The following is a 19,015-nucleotide window of genomic DNA, read 5'->3' as shown; positions in this document are numbered from 1 at the left end:
TGAGAATTTAACTATGATGATTTTTAGGCCGCGCTTTTATAACTTTTGAGAAAAATCTGTGACTGAAATATTTATAATTATTGGTGTCCATAACTGCATTAAACAAATACAAATTGATTATTAAATTACAAAGTGGGCCTGGAAATCGGTCAACAATATATTAGAACCAGTCCAAACTTGACTCCTCCTGCACCGGAAAAACTGCTGAGCACAGCTATTTGAAACTGCAAAAAATTTTAACTGTTTTGTTCTCTGGTATGTATGTAAAAATTGTCAGGGCTGGTCGTGTTCTAATACTGAATCATCAACAGTGTACAATTCGTGTGATTCCAACGAGAGGACATGCGATACATACATCGCTATTAGCGCAATTTATTTGCTCTCAAAATGAAGAGAAAGAAGAAGAAGAATAAAAAGAAGATTTAGAGTCAGCATAAGTTTCTTTAAAAAAAAAATTTATGTTGGGATAACCTAAAAATAGATTTTAGGCCGAGCTCCTGTTCCATTCACTCAGTTGCCCATTTTCCGTTATTTTCGGTATTTTTCAATAAATACAACTTGTACAGGATCATAACTTAATTTGGCGCCACTTACCTCCGATGAGATTTCGCACGAGCTTCTCCTCCAACTTGCGTCGGGCTCCTTTTAAGTCTTCCTACAAATTGATGGGACGTGACCTGCATGTTTTTTGCCGACTCCGAATTTTCACTGAGTAGCTTTTCATGGTAGAAACACACCGAGAGTGTTTGCAAAATCAGGGCAACGCAGGTTAGAAAAAGCTTTTTCTAATTGAAATTTAATTTGGTAGCTCTTACAGAAAAATAATTGAGACGTTTTTTGTTGATAAATTTATTACAAACTATTTCTATACACTGGATTGGAGAGGAGTTTCTAAATTTTATTTATAACTAGAAGACCCGACAGACGTTGTTCTGTCCTAAATTTTGCCTATCTGTATACATTTTAATAAGCTTTTTCCGTCTGGCTCTGCCTTGATTGCCTGCGGACGCTATTCATATGCAGCCCCGAGGATTTGGTAAGGAGTATGCATTAACATCTTTGCAAAATATTTTCCAAAGAATGAATGCCTGAAGGTTGAAATCTAAAAAGTGTTCTTTGCCCAGTCCACGAGAAAGAGGATCCTGAAAACTGTACTATAAGGTCCTGTCAAGCGTATTGTCCAATATATTGAAGTCACCAGGGAATCGGCTGATTCGAGCTCATCGGTGGGACTTCAGACCCGGTAAATCTACCATCGACCATATTTTTACAATTCGCCCAATCTTGGAAAAACACGCAAAAAAAATCATATCACCTCTTCATTGATTTTAAAGCCGTCTTCGACAGCACGAAAAGAGCTGCCTATATGCCGCTATGTCTGAATTTGGTTTCATCGCAAAACTTATACGGCTGCGTAAAATGACGTTGAGCATCACCACCAGATCAGTCAGAATTGGAAGGAACCCCTCCGAGACGCTCTAAACTAAACGAGGTTTCAGACAGGGTGACCCCCTATTGTGCGATTTCTTTAATTTGACGCTGAAAACAATTATATCAACGGCAGAGCTTAACCGCTCGGCGCGCAATTACTGGTGTATGCTGATGACATTGATATCATCGGCCTAAACACCCGCGTCGTAAGTTCTGCTTACTCAAACTGGAAAAAGAAGCGGAAAAGAACAAATCCAAGTACCTGCTTTTATCAAGCAAAGAGTCGAAATAGTAAGAGACTTCGTTTATATGGGAACCAGTATTAATACAAACAACAACATCAGCTCTGGAATCCAGCGAAAAATCACTCTTGCCAATAAATTCTACTTTTGACTAGGCAGGCAATTGAAAAGTAAAGTCTTGTCTCGGCAAATGAAAATCACGCTCTACAAGTCACTTATCGTACCCGTCCTGCTATATGGTGTCGAATCATGGACCATGACAACATCAGATGAAGCGGCTCTGGGAGTATTTGAGAGAAAAATTCTTCGAAAGAAGAGACTGGCGCGCCTTTTTGACGGCCATAACCATTTAAGCGGTTAAGCGTTTATTAAGTAAGTAAGTACATTGTAGGACAAGTACTTTCTGAATCATATGTTCCGATAAAGGCTTCCCTCTAAACCAAAAAGAAATAAGATGTGCCACACAATCACGTACTATCTCAAAGCGTTCTAAAGAGTATAAAATATAAAAGAAATTTTCTATCAATAGTGCCTTTAACCAATTTTTTATGGGCCGTATAGCTTCTGCGAAACCAATTAATTAAAAAAGGCCTTTAAATTTTTTTAGAACAAAATAAAAAAAAATATGCTTACTAACCTTAAAATCAAAGCAGTTCTTTCTATTTCTTTGGAGAAAACCAAAGCTATCAACCTAAAAAGTCAACGGAAAAGTAGTAAAGTTTTATATGGCAAAATAATAATGAGAGGAGGAGTAAAATGAGTAGGAAAACAAATTTAATTTAAATGAGAAAAAGAGGGAGAGATATAGGAAAGGAAAAAGGAAAGGTTGGCACTTCGGCCATTCCTTATTTGCCAATAAAATTGAAAGTGGAAAATTAACTGTACATTCCGGTCTTGTATTTTCGCGTGAGCGGTCGTACGGTGTCATCCTCGGCTCAACGTCAATTTTCGGGCTTTGTTGCGTTGAGTGGAAAATTAAAATAGGCCTCAAAGTTGGCTTTTGTGCTTCCCTCGGGCGTTTAGGCGGAGTTAGGAGATGCGATACCTCCCTGACCTGGAGTTAGGGGGGTATTCTTGCATTCTTAATAGGAATCAAAAATTCGTGCAAAATAAAAACGGAACAATTTAACGGAGTATTAAAGACAAATAGTATATAACCTGGCGTGGTTCCATGAAAAAACCAATCTGAATTGAAAATACGAATAATTACAAGAGTTAATCTATATTTAAAATCAAAAAAATTGAGCAAACAAATTAACAACTGGCGTGGTGCCAATCAAAAAAACCAAAGGTTGCAATTAATAATTATACGGAAAATAACGGAATTAAACATAATTGAAAAATAAGCTACTGTAATAATGGAGCTATTATAACATGAGAATACATGACGCCAACGAAGGCTAACGGAACATATAACGGAACTCAAGAATACAATAAAAATATAATTTGGATTACACGCATTGAATCAATTGAAAGAAAATCTGGATCATTTAAGGACTCTTTTTAAATCGCTTGCCATTTTTGATGATACTGGAGTAGTATCATCTATATTCAAAAAAATATTAACTGTACTTGACAAATTTTTCGGACGGTCTAATACTATGTACAAACACACACCAAATTGGCAATTTATACCATTTGGGCAATTTATTACACAATTTATCATATAATAGATTGTATTAATAAATTGCCAATTTAAAAAAAAAATTGCGTAATAAATTGTTTCAAACAGCAAATGCAAACCTTGTAAAGTGTTACACATGGCTCAACTATATGGTTGGCTCATCTCATCAGCTGATTTTATTTTTTTCATTCAAAAGAAGATGGCAAACTCAAAATGAAACCAAAACATTGAGCACATTTTCTTACAACACACAAAAATTTCAAAGTTTTATGTTTTCATTCCATTCCATTCGTCATTTGGACAGTCTTATCAAAGGTATGTTGTTGCTGTAGAGATGAGCCAAACAGCTATCAAATTGCTATTGTGTAAGCTAAATTGAGTTGTATGAACACCACTCAATTTAAATCGAAATTGCCTCAATTTATTTTTCTGTTTGAACATAGTTATGTTAATGTTAATGCAGGTTGTTTCAATTTAAGGCTCAAAGTTATTTTTGTTTGAGAGCAGTTCAGCTGTACTAAGAAACACTAGAAAAGTTTTCTTTAATCGAGACAAGAAATTTTTTAAATACTTAGATGTTTTGTTTTCCCTTGGTTGTTGGAATAAATTTCTTAAAAAATGGGGAAAATGGTATACAAAAATTAATTGTGTAATTTAATTGTGAAAAGTTTTATACAAAAATAAGAAATTCTTACTCATAACATTGAAATTTTCTTCAATTTAAAGAAAATTTGTTTAGGAAAGGTTTTTCTCATTTTAGGTGTTTTTTTTTTTCTTAGTGTACGTTTGGAAGTAACTGTAAGAACTGAAAGTGTGCGAATAAAATTTATTTTGTAAATATTATTGATCCTTGGCTGGTGATATTTGTTTGCGTCTAGCGCTTTCTCAGCTGAAAAAAGATTTAGAGAACAGAAAAATAAAGTTAGAAAGGAAACAAAAGAGACGAGAAGGTAAGGAAACGAAAGGTGGTGTACCTTCAACATCTGGACATGTTTTTGTTATTTTAAAAACATAAATTTTCTAGACGTACACATTTATGTTTACACAATGGGTCGCTAAAAAAAAAATTGAAATGACTGTGCGTTTATGCTATGAAATGTATAACACTGGTTTCCGCATCCAACTTCAAGTGTACTTGGTGCCCGCCCATGTCCGTCCGGCGGGCCGTCCGTCTGTCCGTAAACACGATAACTTGAGTAAATTTCGAGGTATCGTAATGAAATTTGGTATGTAAATTCCTGGGCACTCATCTCAGATCATTATTTAAAATGGACGAAATCGGACTATAACCACGCCCACTTTTTCGATATCGAAAATTTCGAAAAACCGAAAAAGTGCGATAATTCATTACCAAAGACGGATAAAGCGATGAAACTTGGTAGGTCGGTTGACCTTATGACGCAGAATAGAAAATTGGTAAAACTTTGGACAACAGACGTGACACCACCCACTTTTAAATGAAGGTAATTTAAAAGTTTTGCAGGCTGCAATTTGGCAGTCGTTGAAGATATCATGATGAAATTTGGTAGGAACGGTACTCTTATTACTATATGTGTTCTAAATAAAAATTGGCAAAATCGGATGACGAACACGCCGACTTAAAAAAAAAAATTTAAAAGTCAAATTTTAACAAAAAATTTAATATCTTTACAGTATATAAGTAAATTAAGTCAACATTCAACTCCAGTAATGATATGGTGTAACAAAATACAAAAATAAAAAAAAATTTCAAAATGGGAGTGGCTCCGACCTTTTTAATTTAATTTGTCTAGAATACTTTTAATGCCGTAAGTCGAAATAGTTTGAAGCCACGCCCAGTTTTTATACACATTCGACCGCCTGTCCTTCCGCTCGGCCGTTAACACGATAACTTGAGCAAAAATCAATATACCTTTACTACTCTTAGTTCACGTACTTATCTGAACTCACTTTATCTTGGTATTAAAAAGGGGCGAAATCCGACTATGACCACGCCCACTTTTTCGATATCGAATATTTCGAAAAATTAAAAAAATGCCAAATACGAACAAGTAAAGGTGTCTAAGTTCGGGTGTAACCGAACATTATATACTCAGCGTGAGCTTCAATTGTACATTTCATTTCAGATAAATTACTTTTCTATATAACACGTGGCACCGCCAGTTTACAAAATATTTCTCCCCATTTTATCTTACAATAAAACTTGATAAGTGAAATATCATTGATTCAAAACTATATTTTGCTAAGTGATAGCTTATTATTCTAGCCTGCGACCCTTTTAAGCTTGTTTTATATCTAAGTTGCCGTGGTCTTTAACCGATCCCGTCCATTTTTACTAGAAATATTTTCTGCTATAAGGAAAATATGTGTACACAATTGCATTACGATATTGTACCGAATATTAGCAGCACTAAGGGATACCATCATCTCTAAGCCGATGCTAAGTAGTGACTTGTATGCACATCAATAATTCAATAATTATGTCTACACATATGTACGTACACGCAACGAAGAAGCAACGCACAACCACATTCATAAATCTGAGATACTCCCGAAAGTATGCAATGGTTGTGCAAGTGTCGCTCACACATACAAGCGGGGGTTGAGAGAAGCCTTATAATCATGCATCTGTAGTTACAGCAGAGTAATTTTATAGCTGATAACTAACTAGTAAGTTCTGGAAAAAGAAAAGCCTAGAAATATGCAACGTGGAAATCACAGAGTGTAACAAGTAAGAACGGGACTGTCTTCGGCTGCGCCGAAGACTTCATACCTTTCATGAATGGGGATGAACAATAATCTTATCCCGTTCGTAATCTTCGAATAATCGGATGTATAAGATAAGAAATATATAGTGAACAGATCTACATACCTTAACGATTTTTAAGATAAATATAAAATAAACAAGTAAGAACGGGACTGTCTTCGGCTGTGCCGAAGACTTCATACCTGTCATGAATGGGTCTGAACAATAATCTTATCCCGTTCGTAATTTCCGAATAATCGGATGTATAAGATAAGAAATATATAGTAAACAGATCTACATACCTTAACGATTTTTAAGATAAATATAAAATAAACAAGTAAGGAAGGCTAAGTTCGGGTGTAACCGAACATAACATACTCAGTTGAGAGCTATGGAGACAAAATAAGGAAAATCAATCTGGGGTAACCCTGGAATGTGGTTGTATAACATGTGTATCAAATGAAAGGTATTAAAGAGTATTTTAAGAGAGAGTACGCCATAGTTCTATGGATGAACGCCATTTAGGGATATCGCCATAAAGGTAGACCAGGGCTGACTCTAGAATTTGTTTGTACGATATGGGAATCAAATGAAAGGTGTTACTGAGCATTTTAAGAGGGAGTGGGCATTAGGTCTATAGGTGGACGCCTTTTCGAGATATCGCCATTAGGGTGGGCCAGGGGTGACTCTAGAATGTTTGTACGGTATGGGTATCAAACGAAAGGTGTTACTGAGCATTTTAAGAGGGAGTGGGCATGAGGTCTATAGGTGGACGCCTTTTCGAGATATCGTCATTAGGGTGGGCCAGGGGTGACTCTAGAATGTGTTTGTACGATATGTGCATCAAACGAAAGGTGTTACTGAGCATTTTAAGAGGGAGTGGGCATTAGGTCTATAGGTGGACGCCCTTTCGAGATATCGCCATTAGGGTGGGCCAGGGGTGACTCTAGAATGTTTGTACGATATGGGTATCAAACGAAAGGTGTTACTGAGCATTTTAAGAGGGAGTGGGCATTAGGTCTATAGGTGGACGCCTTTTCGAGATATCGCCATTAGGGTGGGCCAGGGGTGACTCTAGAATGTGTTTGTACGATATGGGTATCAAATGAAAGGTGGTAAGGAGTATTTTAAAAGGGAGTAATCCTTAGTTCTATAGGTGGACGCCTTTTCGAGATATCGCCATAAAGGTGGACCAAGGGTGACTCTAGAATGTTTGTACGATATGGGTATCAAACGAAAGGTGTTACTGAGCATTTTAAGAGGGAGTGGGCATTAGGTCTATAGGTGGACGCCTTTTCGAGATATCGCCATTAGGGTGGGCCAGGGTGACTCTAGAATGTGTTTGCACGATATGGGTATCAAATGAAAGGTGGTAATGAGTATTTTAAAAGGGAGTAATCCTTAGTTCTATAGGTGGACGCCTTTTCGAGATATCGCCATAAAGCTGGACCAAGGGTGACTCTAGAATGTTTGTACGGTATGGGTATCAAACGAAAGGTGTTACTGAGCATTTTAAGAGGGAGTGGGCATTAGGTCTATAGGTGGACGCCTTTTCGAGATATCGCCATTAGGGTGGGCCAGGGTGACTCTAGAATGTGTTTGTACGATATGGGTATCAAATGAAAGGTGGTAATGAGTATTTTAAAAGGGAGTAATCCTTAGTTCTATAGGTGGACGCCTTTTCGAGATATCGCCATTAGGGTGGGCCAGGTGTGACTCTAGAATGTTTGTACGATATGGGTATCAAACGAAAGGTGTTACTGAGCATTTTAAGAGGGAGTGGGCATCAGGTCTATAGGTGGACGCCTTTTCCGAGATATCGCCATTAGGGTGGGACAGGGGTGACTCTAGAATGTTTGTACGATATGGGTATCAAACGAAAGGTGTTACTGAGCATTTTAAGAGGGAGTGGACATTAAGTCTATAGGTGGACGCCTTTTCGAGATATCGCCATTAGGGTGGGCCAGGGGTGACTCTAGAATGTTTGTACGATATGGGTATCAAACGAAAGGTGTTACTGAGCATTTTAAGAGGGAGTGGACATTAGGTCTATAGGTGGACGCCTTTTCGAGATATCGCCATTAGGGTGGGCCAGGGTGACTCTAGAATGTGTTTGTACGATATGGGTATCAAATGAAAGGTGGTAATGAGTATTTTAAAAGGGAGTAATCCTTAGTTCTATAGGTGGACTCCTTTTCGAAATATCGCCATTAGGGTGGGCCAGGTGTGACTCTAGAATGTTTGTACGATATGGGTATCAAACGAAAGCTGTTACTGAGCATTTTAAGAGGGAGTGGGCATTAGGTCTATAGGTGGACGCCTTTTCGAGATATCGCCATTAGGGTGGGCCAGGGGTGACTCTAGAATGTTTGTACGATATGGGTATCAAACGAAAGGTGTTACTGAGCATTTTAAGAGGGAGTGGACACTAGGTCTATAGGTGGACGCCTTTTCGAGATATCGCCATTAGGGTGGGCCAGGGGTGACTCTAGAATGTTTGTACGATATGGGTATCAAACGAAAGGTGTTACTGAGCATTTTAAGAGGGAGGGGGCATTAGTACTATAGGTGGACGCCTTTTCGAGATATCGCCATTAGGGTGGGACAGGGGTGACTCTGGTATGTTTTTGTACGATATGGATATCAAATTAAAGGTATTAATGAAGGTTTTAAAAGCGAGTGGCCCTTAGATGTATATGTGAAGGCGTTCTCGCGATATCGACCAAAATGTGGACCAGGTGATCCAGAAAATCATCTGTCGGGTACTGCTAATTTATTTATATATGCAATACCACTAACAGTATTCCTGCCAAGATTCCAAGGGCTGTTGATTTCGCCTTGTAGAACTTTTTCATTTTCTTCTACTTAATATGGTAGGTGTCACACCCATTTTACAAAGTTTTTTCCAAAGTTATATTTTGCGTCAATAAACCAATCCAGTTACCATGTTTTATCCCTTTTTTCGTATTTGGTATAGAATTATGGCATTTTTTCATTTTTCGTAATTTTCGATATCGATAAAGTGGGCGTGGTTATGGTCAGATTTCGCCCATTTTTTATACCAAGAAAAAGTGAGCTCAGGTAAGTACGTGGGCTAAGTTTAGTAAAGATATATCGGATTTTGCTCAAGTTATTGTGTTAATGGCCGAGCGGAAGGACAGACGGTGGACTGTGTATAAAAACTGGGCGTGGCTTCCACCGATTTCGCCCATTTTCACAGAGAACAGTTACCGTCATAGAATCTATGCTCCTACCAAATTGGAGAAGGATTGGTAAATTTTTGTTCGACTTATGGCAATAAAAGTATTCTAGACAAACTAAATGAAAATGGGCGGAGCCACGCCCATTTTGAAATTTTCTTTTATTTTTGTATTTTGTTGCATCATATCATTACTGGAGTTGAATTTTGACTTAATTTACTTATATACAGTAAAGATATTAAATTTTTTGTTAAAATTGGAATTAAAAAAAATTTTTTTTTAAAAAGTGGGCGTGTTCTTAATCCAATTTTGCTAATTTTTATTTAGCACATATAGAGTAATAGTAGTAACGTTCCTGCCAAATTTCATCATGATATCTTCAACGAATGCCAAATTACAGCTTGCAAAACTTTTAAATTACCTTCTTGTAAAAGTGGGCGGTGCCACGCCCATTGTCCAAAATCTTACTAATTTTCTATTCTGCGTCATAACGTCAACCCATCTACCAAGTTTCGTCGCTTTATCTGTCTTTTGTAATGAGTTATCGCACTTTTTCGGTTTTTCGAAATTTTCGATATCGAAAAAGTGGGCGTGGTTATAGTCCGATATCGTTCATTTTAAATAGCGATCTGAGATGAGTACCAAATTTCATCAAGATACCTCAAAATTTACTCAAGTTATCGTGTTAGCGGACGGACGGACGGACGGACGGACGGACGGACATGGCTCAATCAAATTTTTTTTCGATCCTGATTATTTTGATATATGGAAGTCTATATCTATCTCGATTCCTTTATATATGTACAACCAACCGTTATCCAATCAAACTTAATATACTCTGTGAGCTCTGCTCAACTGAGTATAAAAACAGCTAGGTACTTTGTGTGAGGATGCAAAGTTTCAGGTTTTTTGTGGTCTGCGTGTAAAAACTATGACTACGAATCACGTATTTCAACAATATATGACGTAAACGTAACTATTTGATGAAATTTGATGAATTTTGAAGATTCTAGCCGTAAAAAGGGGGCAAAATTAGAGTTTATATGGGGTATATAATATATATACCACCGACCTCTATGATTTTTTCAGACAACAATATATGCTATACACGTAAGCATTTGGTGAAATTTGAACATATCTAAACGGTTTTTAAGATAAATATAAAATAAAAAATAGGTAGGTAATCTCTGTGAGGATGCAAAGCTTCACGTTTTTTGTGGTCTGCATGTAAAAACTATGACTATGGATCACGTATTTCAAAAATATATGACGTAAATGTAACTATTTGATGAAATTTGATGAATTTTGAAGCTTCTAGCCGTAAAAAAGGGGTGAAAATGACAGTTTATATGAAGTATATTATATATATACCACCGATCTCTATGATTTTTTCAGACAACAATATATGCTATATACGTAAGCATTTTGTGAAATTTGAAACTTCTAACTGTTAAAACGGGGCAGAAATTGCGCAAAGTTTCTTATCTGAACAATCGGTTGTATGAGATATATACTATGTATACCACCGACCTCAAGGATTTTTTCAGACATCAATATATGCTATACACGTAAGCAGTTGGTGAAATTTGAAGCTTCTAGCTGTTAAAATGGGGCCGAAATCGTAAAAAAAAATATATATACTATATATATATACTATATATACCATCATATAAATATTATATATATCAGCGATCTCTATGATTTTTTGACACAACAATACATACTATATATGTAAGCAATCGGTGAAATTTGAAGCTTATAACTGTTAAAATGGGGAAGAAATTGCGCAAAGTTTCTTAACTGAACAATCGGTTGTATGAGATATATACTATATATACCACCGATCTCAATGATTTTTTCAGACAACAATATATGCTATACACGTAAGCATTTGGTGAAATTTGAACATATCTAAACGGTTTTTAAGATAAATATAAAACAAAAAATAGGTAGGTAATCTCTGTGAGGATGCAAAGCTTCACGTTTTTTGTGGTCTGCATGTAAAAACTATGACTATGGATCACGTATTTCAAAAATATATGACGTAAATGTAACTATTTGATGAAATTTGATGAATTTTGAAGCTTCTAGCCGTAAAAAAGGGGTGAAAATGACAGTTTATATGAAGTATATTATATATATACCACCGATCTCTATGATTTTTTCAGACAACAATATATGCTATATACGTAGGCATTTTGTGAAATTTGAAACTTCTAACTGTTAAAACGGGGCAGAAATTGCGCAAAGTTTCTTATCTGAACAATCGGTTGTATGAGATATATACTATGTATACCACCGACCTCAAGGATTTTTTCAGACATCAATATATGCTATACACGTAAGCAGTTGGTGAAATTTGAAGCTTCTAGCTGTTAAAATGGGGCCGAAATCGTAAAAAAAAATATATATACTATATATATATACTATATATACCATCATATAAATATTATATATATCAGCGATCTCTATGATTTTTTGACACAACAATACATACTATATATGTAAGCAATCGGTGAAATTTGAAGCTTATAACTGTTAAAATGGGGAAGAAATTGCGCAAAGTTTCTTATCTGAACAATCGGTTGTATGGGATATATACTATATATACCACCGGTATCTATGATTTTCTCAGACAACAATATATGCTATACACGTAAGCATTTGGTGAAATTTGAACATATCTAAACGAGTTTTAAGATAAATATAAAATAAAAAATAGGTAGGTAATATGTGTGAGGATGCAAAGCTTCACGTTTTTTGTGGTCTGCATGTAAAAACTATGGCTGCGAATTACGTATTTCAAAAATATATGACGTAAACGTAACTATTTGATGAAATTTGATGAATTTTGAAGCTTCTAGCCGTAAAAAAGGGGTCAAAATGACAGTTTATATGAAGTATATAATATATATACCACCGATCTCTATGATTTTTTGACACAACAATACATACTATATATGTAAGCAATCGGTGAAATTTGAAGCTTATAACTGTTAAAATGGGGAAGAAATTGCGCAAAGTTTCTTATCTGAACAATCGGTTGTATGGGATATATACTATATATACCACCGATCTCAATGATTTTTTCAGACAACAATATATGCTATACACGTAAGCATTTGGTGAAATTTGTACATATCTAAACGAGTTTTAAGATAAATATAAAATAAAAAATAGGTAGGTAATATGTGTGAGGATGCAAAGCTTCACGTTTTTTGTGGTCTGCATGTAAAAACTATGGCTACGAATTACGTATTTCAAAAATATATGACGTAAACGTAACTATTTGATGAAATTTGATGAATTTTGAAGCTTCTAGCCGTAAAAAAGGGGTCAAAATGACAGTTTATATGAAGTATATAATATATATACCACCGATCTCTATGATTTTTTCAGACAACAATATATGCTATATACTTAAGCATTTTGTGAAATTTGAAGCTTCTAGCTGTTAAAACGGGGCAGAAATTGCGCAAAGTTTCTTATCTGAACAATCGGTTGTATGAGATATATACTATGTATACCACCGATCTCAATGATTTTTTCAGACATCAATATATGCTATACACGTAAGCAGTTGGTGAAATTTGAAGCTTCTAGCTGTTAAAATGGGGCCGAACTCGTAAAAAAAAATATATATATACTATATATATATACTATATATACCATCATTTATATATTATATATATCACCGATCTCTATGATTTTTTGACACAATAATACATACTATATACGTAAGCAATCGGTGAAATTTGAAGCTTATAACTGTTAAAATGGGGTAGAAATTGCGAAAAGTTTCTTATCTGAACAATCGGTTGTATGAGATATATACTATATATACAACCGATCTCTATGATTTTTTCAGACAACAATATATGCTATATGCGTAAGCAATCAGGGAAAGTTGAAGCTTATAGCTGTTAAAATGGGGTAGATATTGCGAAAAAGTTTCTTATCTGAACAATCGGTTGTATGAGATATATACTATATATACAACCGATCTCTATGATTTTTTCAGACAAAAATATATGCTATATGCGTAAGCAATCAGGGAAAGTTGAAGCTTATAGCTGTTAAAATGGGGTAGATATTGCGAAAAAGTTTCTTATCTGAACAATCAGTTGTATGAGATATATACTATATATACAACCGATCTCTATGATTTTTTCAGACAACAATATATGCTATATACGTAAATATTCGGTGAAAGTTGAAGCTTCTAGCTGTTAAAATGGGGCTAAAATTTGCGAAAATATATATATATATATATACTATATATATATACTATATATACCACCATATATATACTATATATACCACCGATCTTTATGATTTTTTCAGACAACAATATATGCTATATACGTAAGCATTCGTTGAAATTTGAAGCCTCTAGCTCTTAAAATAGGGCAGTAATTACGAAAAGTTCCTTATCTGAACAATCGGTTGTGGGGGATATATACTATATATACGACCGATCTCATACATTTTTTCAGGCAACAATATGTGCAATATACGAAAGTATATGGTGAAGTTTGAAGCTTCAATCTGTTAAATTGGGTAAGATATTACAAAAATCCTCTTTTTCTGAAAAATCGGTTGTATGGAGGATATATGCTATAGTGGTCCGATCCGGTCGGTTCCGACAAATGTCTAATCGGACACCCAAATACACCCACTCACCAAATTTTATCAAGATATCGCAAAAATTGAGGGACTAGTTTGCATACAAACAGACAGACGGACAGACGGACAGACGGACATGGCTAAATCAACTCATCTCTTCAACCTGATTATTTCGGTATACTTAATGGTGGGTCTATCTATTTTCCTTTAAGGACCTACAATTTTCGGTTTCGTGACGAAATTAATATACCATTTCATTTTCATGAAAGGTATAAAAACAGGTAGGTACTTTGTGTGAGGATGCAAAGTTTCAGGTTTTTTGTGGTCTGCGTGTAAAAACTATGACTACGAATCACGTATTTCAACAATGTATGACGTAAGCGTAACTATTTGATGAAATTTGATGAATTTTGAAGCTTCTAGCCGTAAAAAGGGGGCAAAAATCAGAGTTTATATGGGGTATATAATATATATCCCACCGATCTCTATGATTTTTTCAGACAACAATATATGCTATATACGTAAGCATATGGTGAAATTTGAAGCGTCTAGCTGTTAAAAAGGGGCAGAAATTGCGCAAAGTTTCTTAACTGAACAATCGGTTGTATGAGATATATACTATATATACCACCGATCTCAATGATTTTTTCAGACAACAATATATGCTATACACGTAAGCATTTGGTAAAATTTGAACATATCTAAACGGTTTTTAAGATAAATATAAAATAAAAAATAGGTAGGTAATCTTTGTGAGGATGCAAAGCTTCACGTTTTTTGTGGTCTGGATGTAAAAACTATGACTATGGATCACGTATTTCAAAAATATATGACGTAAACGTAACTATTTGATGAAATTTGATGAATTTTGAAGCTTCTAGCCGTAAAAAAGGGGTCAAAATGACAGTTTATATGAAGTATATAATATATATACCACCGATCTCTATGATTTTTTTAGACAACAATATATGCTATAGACGTAAGCATTTTGTGAAATTTGAAGCTTCTAACTGTTAAAACGGGGCAGAAATTGCGCAAAGTTTCTTATCTGAACAATCGGTTGTATGAGATATATACTATGTGTACCACCGATCTCAATGTTTTTTTCAGACATCAATATATGCTATACACGTAAGCAGTTGGTGAAATTTGAAGCTTCTAGCTGTTAAAATGGGGCCGAAATCGTAAAAAAAAAATATATATAATATATATATATACTATATATACCATCATATATATATTATATATCACCGATCTCTATGGTTTTTTGACACAACAATACATACTATATACGTAAGCAATCGGTGAAATTTGAAGCTTATAACTGTTAAAATGGGGAAGAAATTGCGCAAAGTTTCTTATCTGAACAATCGGTTGTATGGGATATATACTATATATACCACCGGTATCTATGATTTTCTCAGACAACAATATATGCTATACACGTAAGCATTTGGTGAAATTTGAATATATCTAAACGATTTTTAAGATAAATATAAAATAAAAAATAGGTAGGTAATCTGTGTGAGGATGCAAAGCTTCACGTTTTTTGTGGTCTGCATGTAAGAACTATGGCTACGAATCACGTATTTCAAAAATATATGACGTAAACGTAACTATTTGATGAAACTTGATGAATTTTGAAGCTTCTAGCCGAAAAAAGGGGTCAAAATGACAGTTTATATGAAGTATATAATATATATACCACCGATCTCTATGATTTTTTCAGACAACAATATATGCTATATACGTAAGCATTTTGTGAAATTTGAAGCTTCTGACTGTTAAAAGGGGCAGAAATTGCGCAAAGTTTCTTATCTGAACAATCGGTTGTATGAGATATATACTATGTATACCACCGATCTCAATGATTTTTTCAGACATCAATATATGCTATACACGTAAGCAGTTGGTGAAATTTGAAGCTTCTAGCTGTTAAAATGGGGCCGAAATCGTAAAAAAAATATATATATACTATATATATATACTATATATACCATCATATATATATTATATATATCACCGATCTCTATGATTTTTTGACACAACAATACATACTATATACGTAAGCAATTGGTGAAATTTGAAGATTATAACTGTTAAAATGGGGTAGAAATTGCGAAAAGTTTCTTATCTGAACAATCGGTTGTATGAGATATATACTATATATACAACCGATCTCTATGATTTTTTCAGACAACAATATATGCTATATACGTAAGCGATCGGTGAAATTTGAAGCTTATAGCTGTTAAAATAGGGTAGAAATTGCGAAAAGTTTCTTATCTGAACAATCGGTTGTATGAGATATATACTATATATACAACCGATCTCTATGATTTTTTCAGACAACAATATATGCTATATACGTAAGCAATCGGTGAAATTTGAAGCTTATAGCTGTTAAAATGGGGTAGAAATTGCGAAAAGTTTCTTATCTGAACAATCGGTTGTATGAGATATATACTATATATACAACCGATCTCTATGATTTTTTCAGACAACAATATATGCTATATACGTAAGCATTCGTTGAAATTTGAAGCCTCTAGCTCTTAAAATAGGGCAGTAATTACGAAAAGTTCCTTATCTGAACAATCGGTTGTGGGGGATATATACTATATATACGACCGATCTCATAAATTTTTTCAGGCAACAATATGTGCAATATACGAAAGTATATGGTGAAGTTTGAAGCTTAAATCTGTTAAATTGGGTAAGATATTACAAAAATCCTCTTTTTCTGAAAAATCGGTTGTATGGAGGATATATGCTATAGTGGTCCGATCCAGTCGGTTCCGACAAATGTCTAATCGGACACCCAAATACACCCGCTCACCAAATTTTATCAAGATATCTCAAAAATTGAGGGACTAGTTTGCATACAAACAGACAGACGGACAGACGGACATGGCTAAATCAACTCAGCTCTTCAACCTGATTATTTCGGTATACTTAATGGTGGGTCTATCTATTTTCCTTTAAGGACTTACAATTTTCGGTTTCGTGACGAAATTAATATACCATTTCATTTTCATGAAAGGTATAAAAAACAGCAACAGTAGAGGCGCGACAATCAGTTTTGATTAAAGACGCTATCTGGCGAGCAATATTAGTGTTATTGAGAAGTAATTTAATAAAGGCCATTTAGCATTATTGGATAGTAGAGTTATTTATTCAACAGTTTAGTGATTCGAACGTTAGCAGAAGGTTGCAAATAAGCAGAATTGCAGTAAATACGTTACAATATGTTAATTTTTCTTCGAGTTATGGCTCCCGAAACAAAGAAAATTGCTTAGTCATAAAAAGGGCGATGCCACACCCATTTTCAAAAATTTTAGTGTTTTCCAATTTAATGTTATAATTCAATTTAGAAAGTAAAATTCTATTGATACAAAGCTCTTTTTCGCTAAGATATAGCTTATTATTTTCGTCTACGACGACATTGAACTATAGTGAACATTTTTATAGCTAATGTGTACCTGTACAAATAAGGAAGATATTGTTATAATTTTATAGTAATAAGCTTGGTGTTTGTAATTTCTTTTGAAAGGAAGAAAACTGAAATTACAATTTTAAAAGTATTTAACATTAAACAGTAAACATTATAAAACTTAACAAGAAGCGCAACTAACAAGCACCACTAAGGTCCCAAATTAGCACACAAACATTACTAGCATCTACATTACGCAGGTCTTTGAGAAAAGTCAAGTTAAATTTTTAAACAGACATAAGCGAAGATAACTTTGGAATATACGTAGCATTTAGGACACTCCATTTGCACTAATTGAGAGAAAATATTTACTAATAATCAAGGAATTAGTTGTTTTTTTTCTACATTTATCAGTAATATTGACACATATATTGAAGGTAAATATATTAATGCAACGCAACTCTGGGCCCATGTTTAAAGATATCACGGACCCCACTTCATTGTTCAACTGGCGGCAGCTTTAAGCAACATCGAAGCGAAAAACCAATATGAGTTCAGAAAATATTTAGTTTGCAAATCATCATTATCTTAAAAAATAAAAAAATTACAATTTTGTCTAAAGCATCATAGATCCTTATTGGGGTTGTCTAAACTAACTAGTCATTTTAAAGGTATCATAAATCCTAACTCATTGAAGAATCGGTGGTGAAAAAGAAATATTTAGCTATCAAGACGCAGCGTCTTCCGAAAGAACAAATCTCTATGAACGCAGGATTATTTTCAACAAAAAGGAGGGCATATTTAGATATTATTTGCAATCGATTTAACTGTTCTACCATCAACTTAAGATTTATCGTTAAATAAATTGTACTGTATGTAGTAACCAAGATTGATATATAATTCTATATTTTTATTTAAAACGAAAGTTAAACACCTAAGACATATTTTAGTGATCGTCATTAATACATATTTTTCATCTTTTTTTTTTGGATTTTTTTGTCGCATTTTATTATTGACAACTGTGTAAACAGAAGTTTCTTTAAAACATTCCTAATCGTACTTATTTTTAAATATTTTATTTATTGTTTGTTTAAGAATATATTCAAATGAGTGTTAAGCGATAACAGGTAATGGAATTGATACGCACGGCCAGGCCCGACGAGGGGGGAGGGGAATGGTGGGATTCCCCCGGGCCCGGGATTTCTGAGGGGGCCCGCGATTTAGAGGCACTAGGACATTTTTTTTTTATTCAGGAGAGTCTTTAGTTGATCCATGTGCAATCTGTAAGCCGAATTTCAAAAGCAACGAATATCTGCATTTCGTTTTTATATTAAAGTGAAGTATGAAAACCAATTTGAAAAGTCCTATTCCTTAAAATTTAAGAACATATATTTCATTTGGCACCAGCACAAACGTTTACAAGTTCACTATCTTTCCCCGGACGTTCAGAACGAGTTTATAGAAATTTGTGCAAAACACGTGAGGGAAACTATATTAGATCAAGGCAAGAAAGCCAAGCATTTTGCTATTATCGTGATGCTAGTCACGTTGACTACGCTCATTTTGCGCTACCTCCATTTCAACAAATTTTACAATTCAAGAACGGGTTTTGGCTTTCGTGAATTGTAACCAAAAAACTGGTCAGAAAATCGCTGATCTTATTTGCCATACTCTAGGTAAACATGAAATCCTATTAAAAGATGGTCGTGCATAAGGGTACGATAATGGCGACAA

General features: G+C 34.6%; 1 protein-coding gene across 6 annotated transcripts in view; it reads left to right on the top strand.

The window, feature by feature from the left end:
• The window catches only part of LOC137239886 (uncharacterized), a 194,941-nt gene that overhangs the window by 136,428 nt on the left and 39,498 nt on the right, over positions 1-19,015 (top strand). The window lies entirely within an intron of this gene.

Source organism: Eurosta solidaginis, chromosome 2, assembly GCF_040869045.1.
Source record: "Eurosta solidaginis isolate ZX-2024a chromosome 2, ASM4086904v1, whole genome shotgun sequence".
Lineage (NCBI taxonomy): Eukaryota > Metazoa > Arthropoda > Insecta > Diptera > Tephritidae > Eurosta > Eurosta solidaginis.
This window is presented reverse-complemented; position numbering and strand designations above follow the sequence as displayed.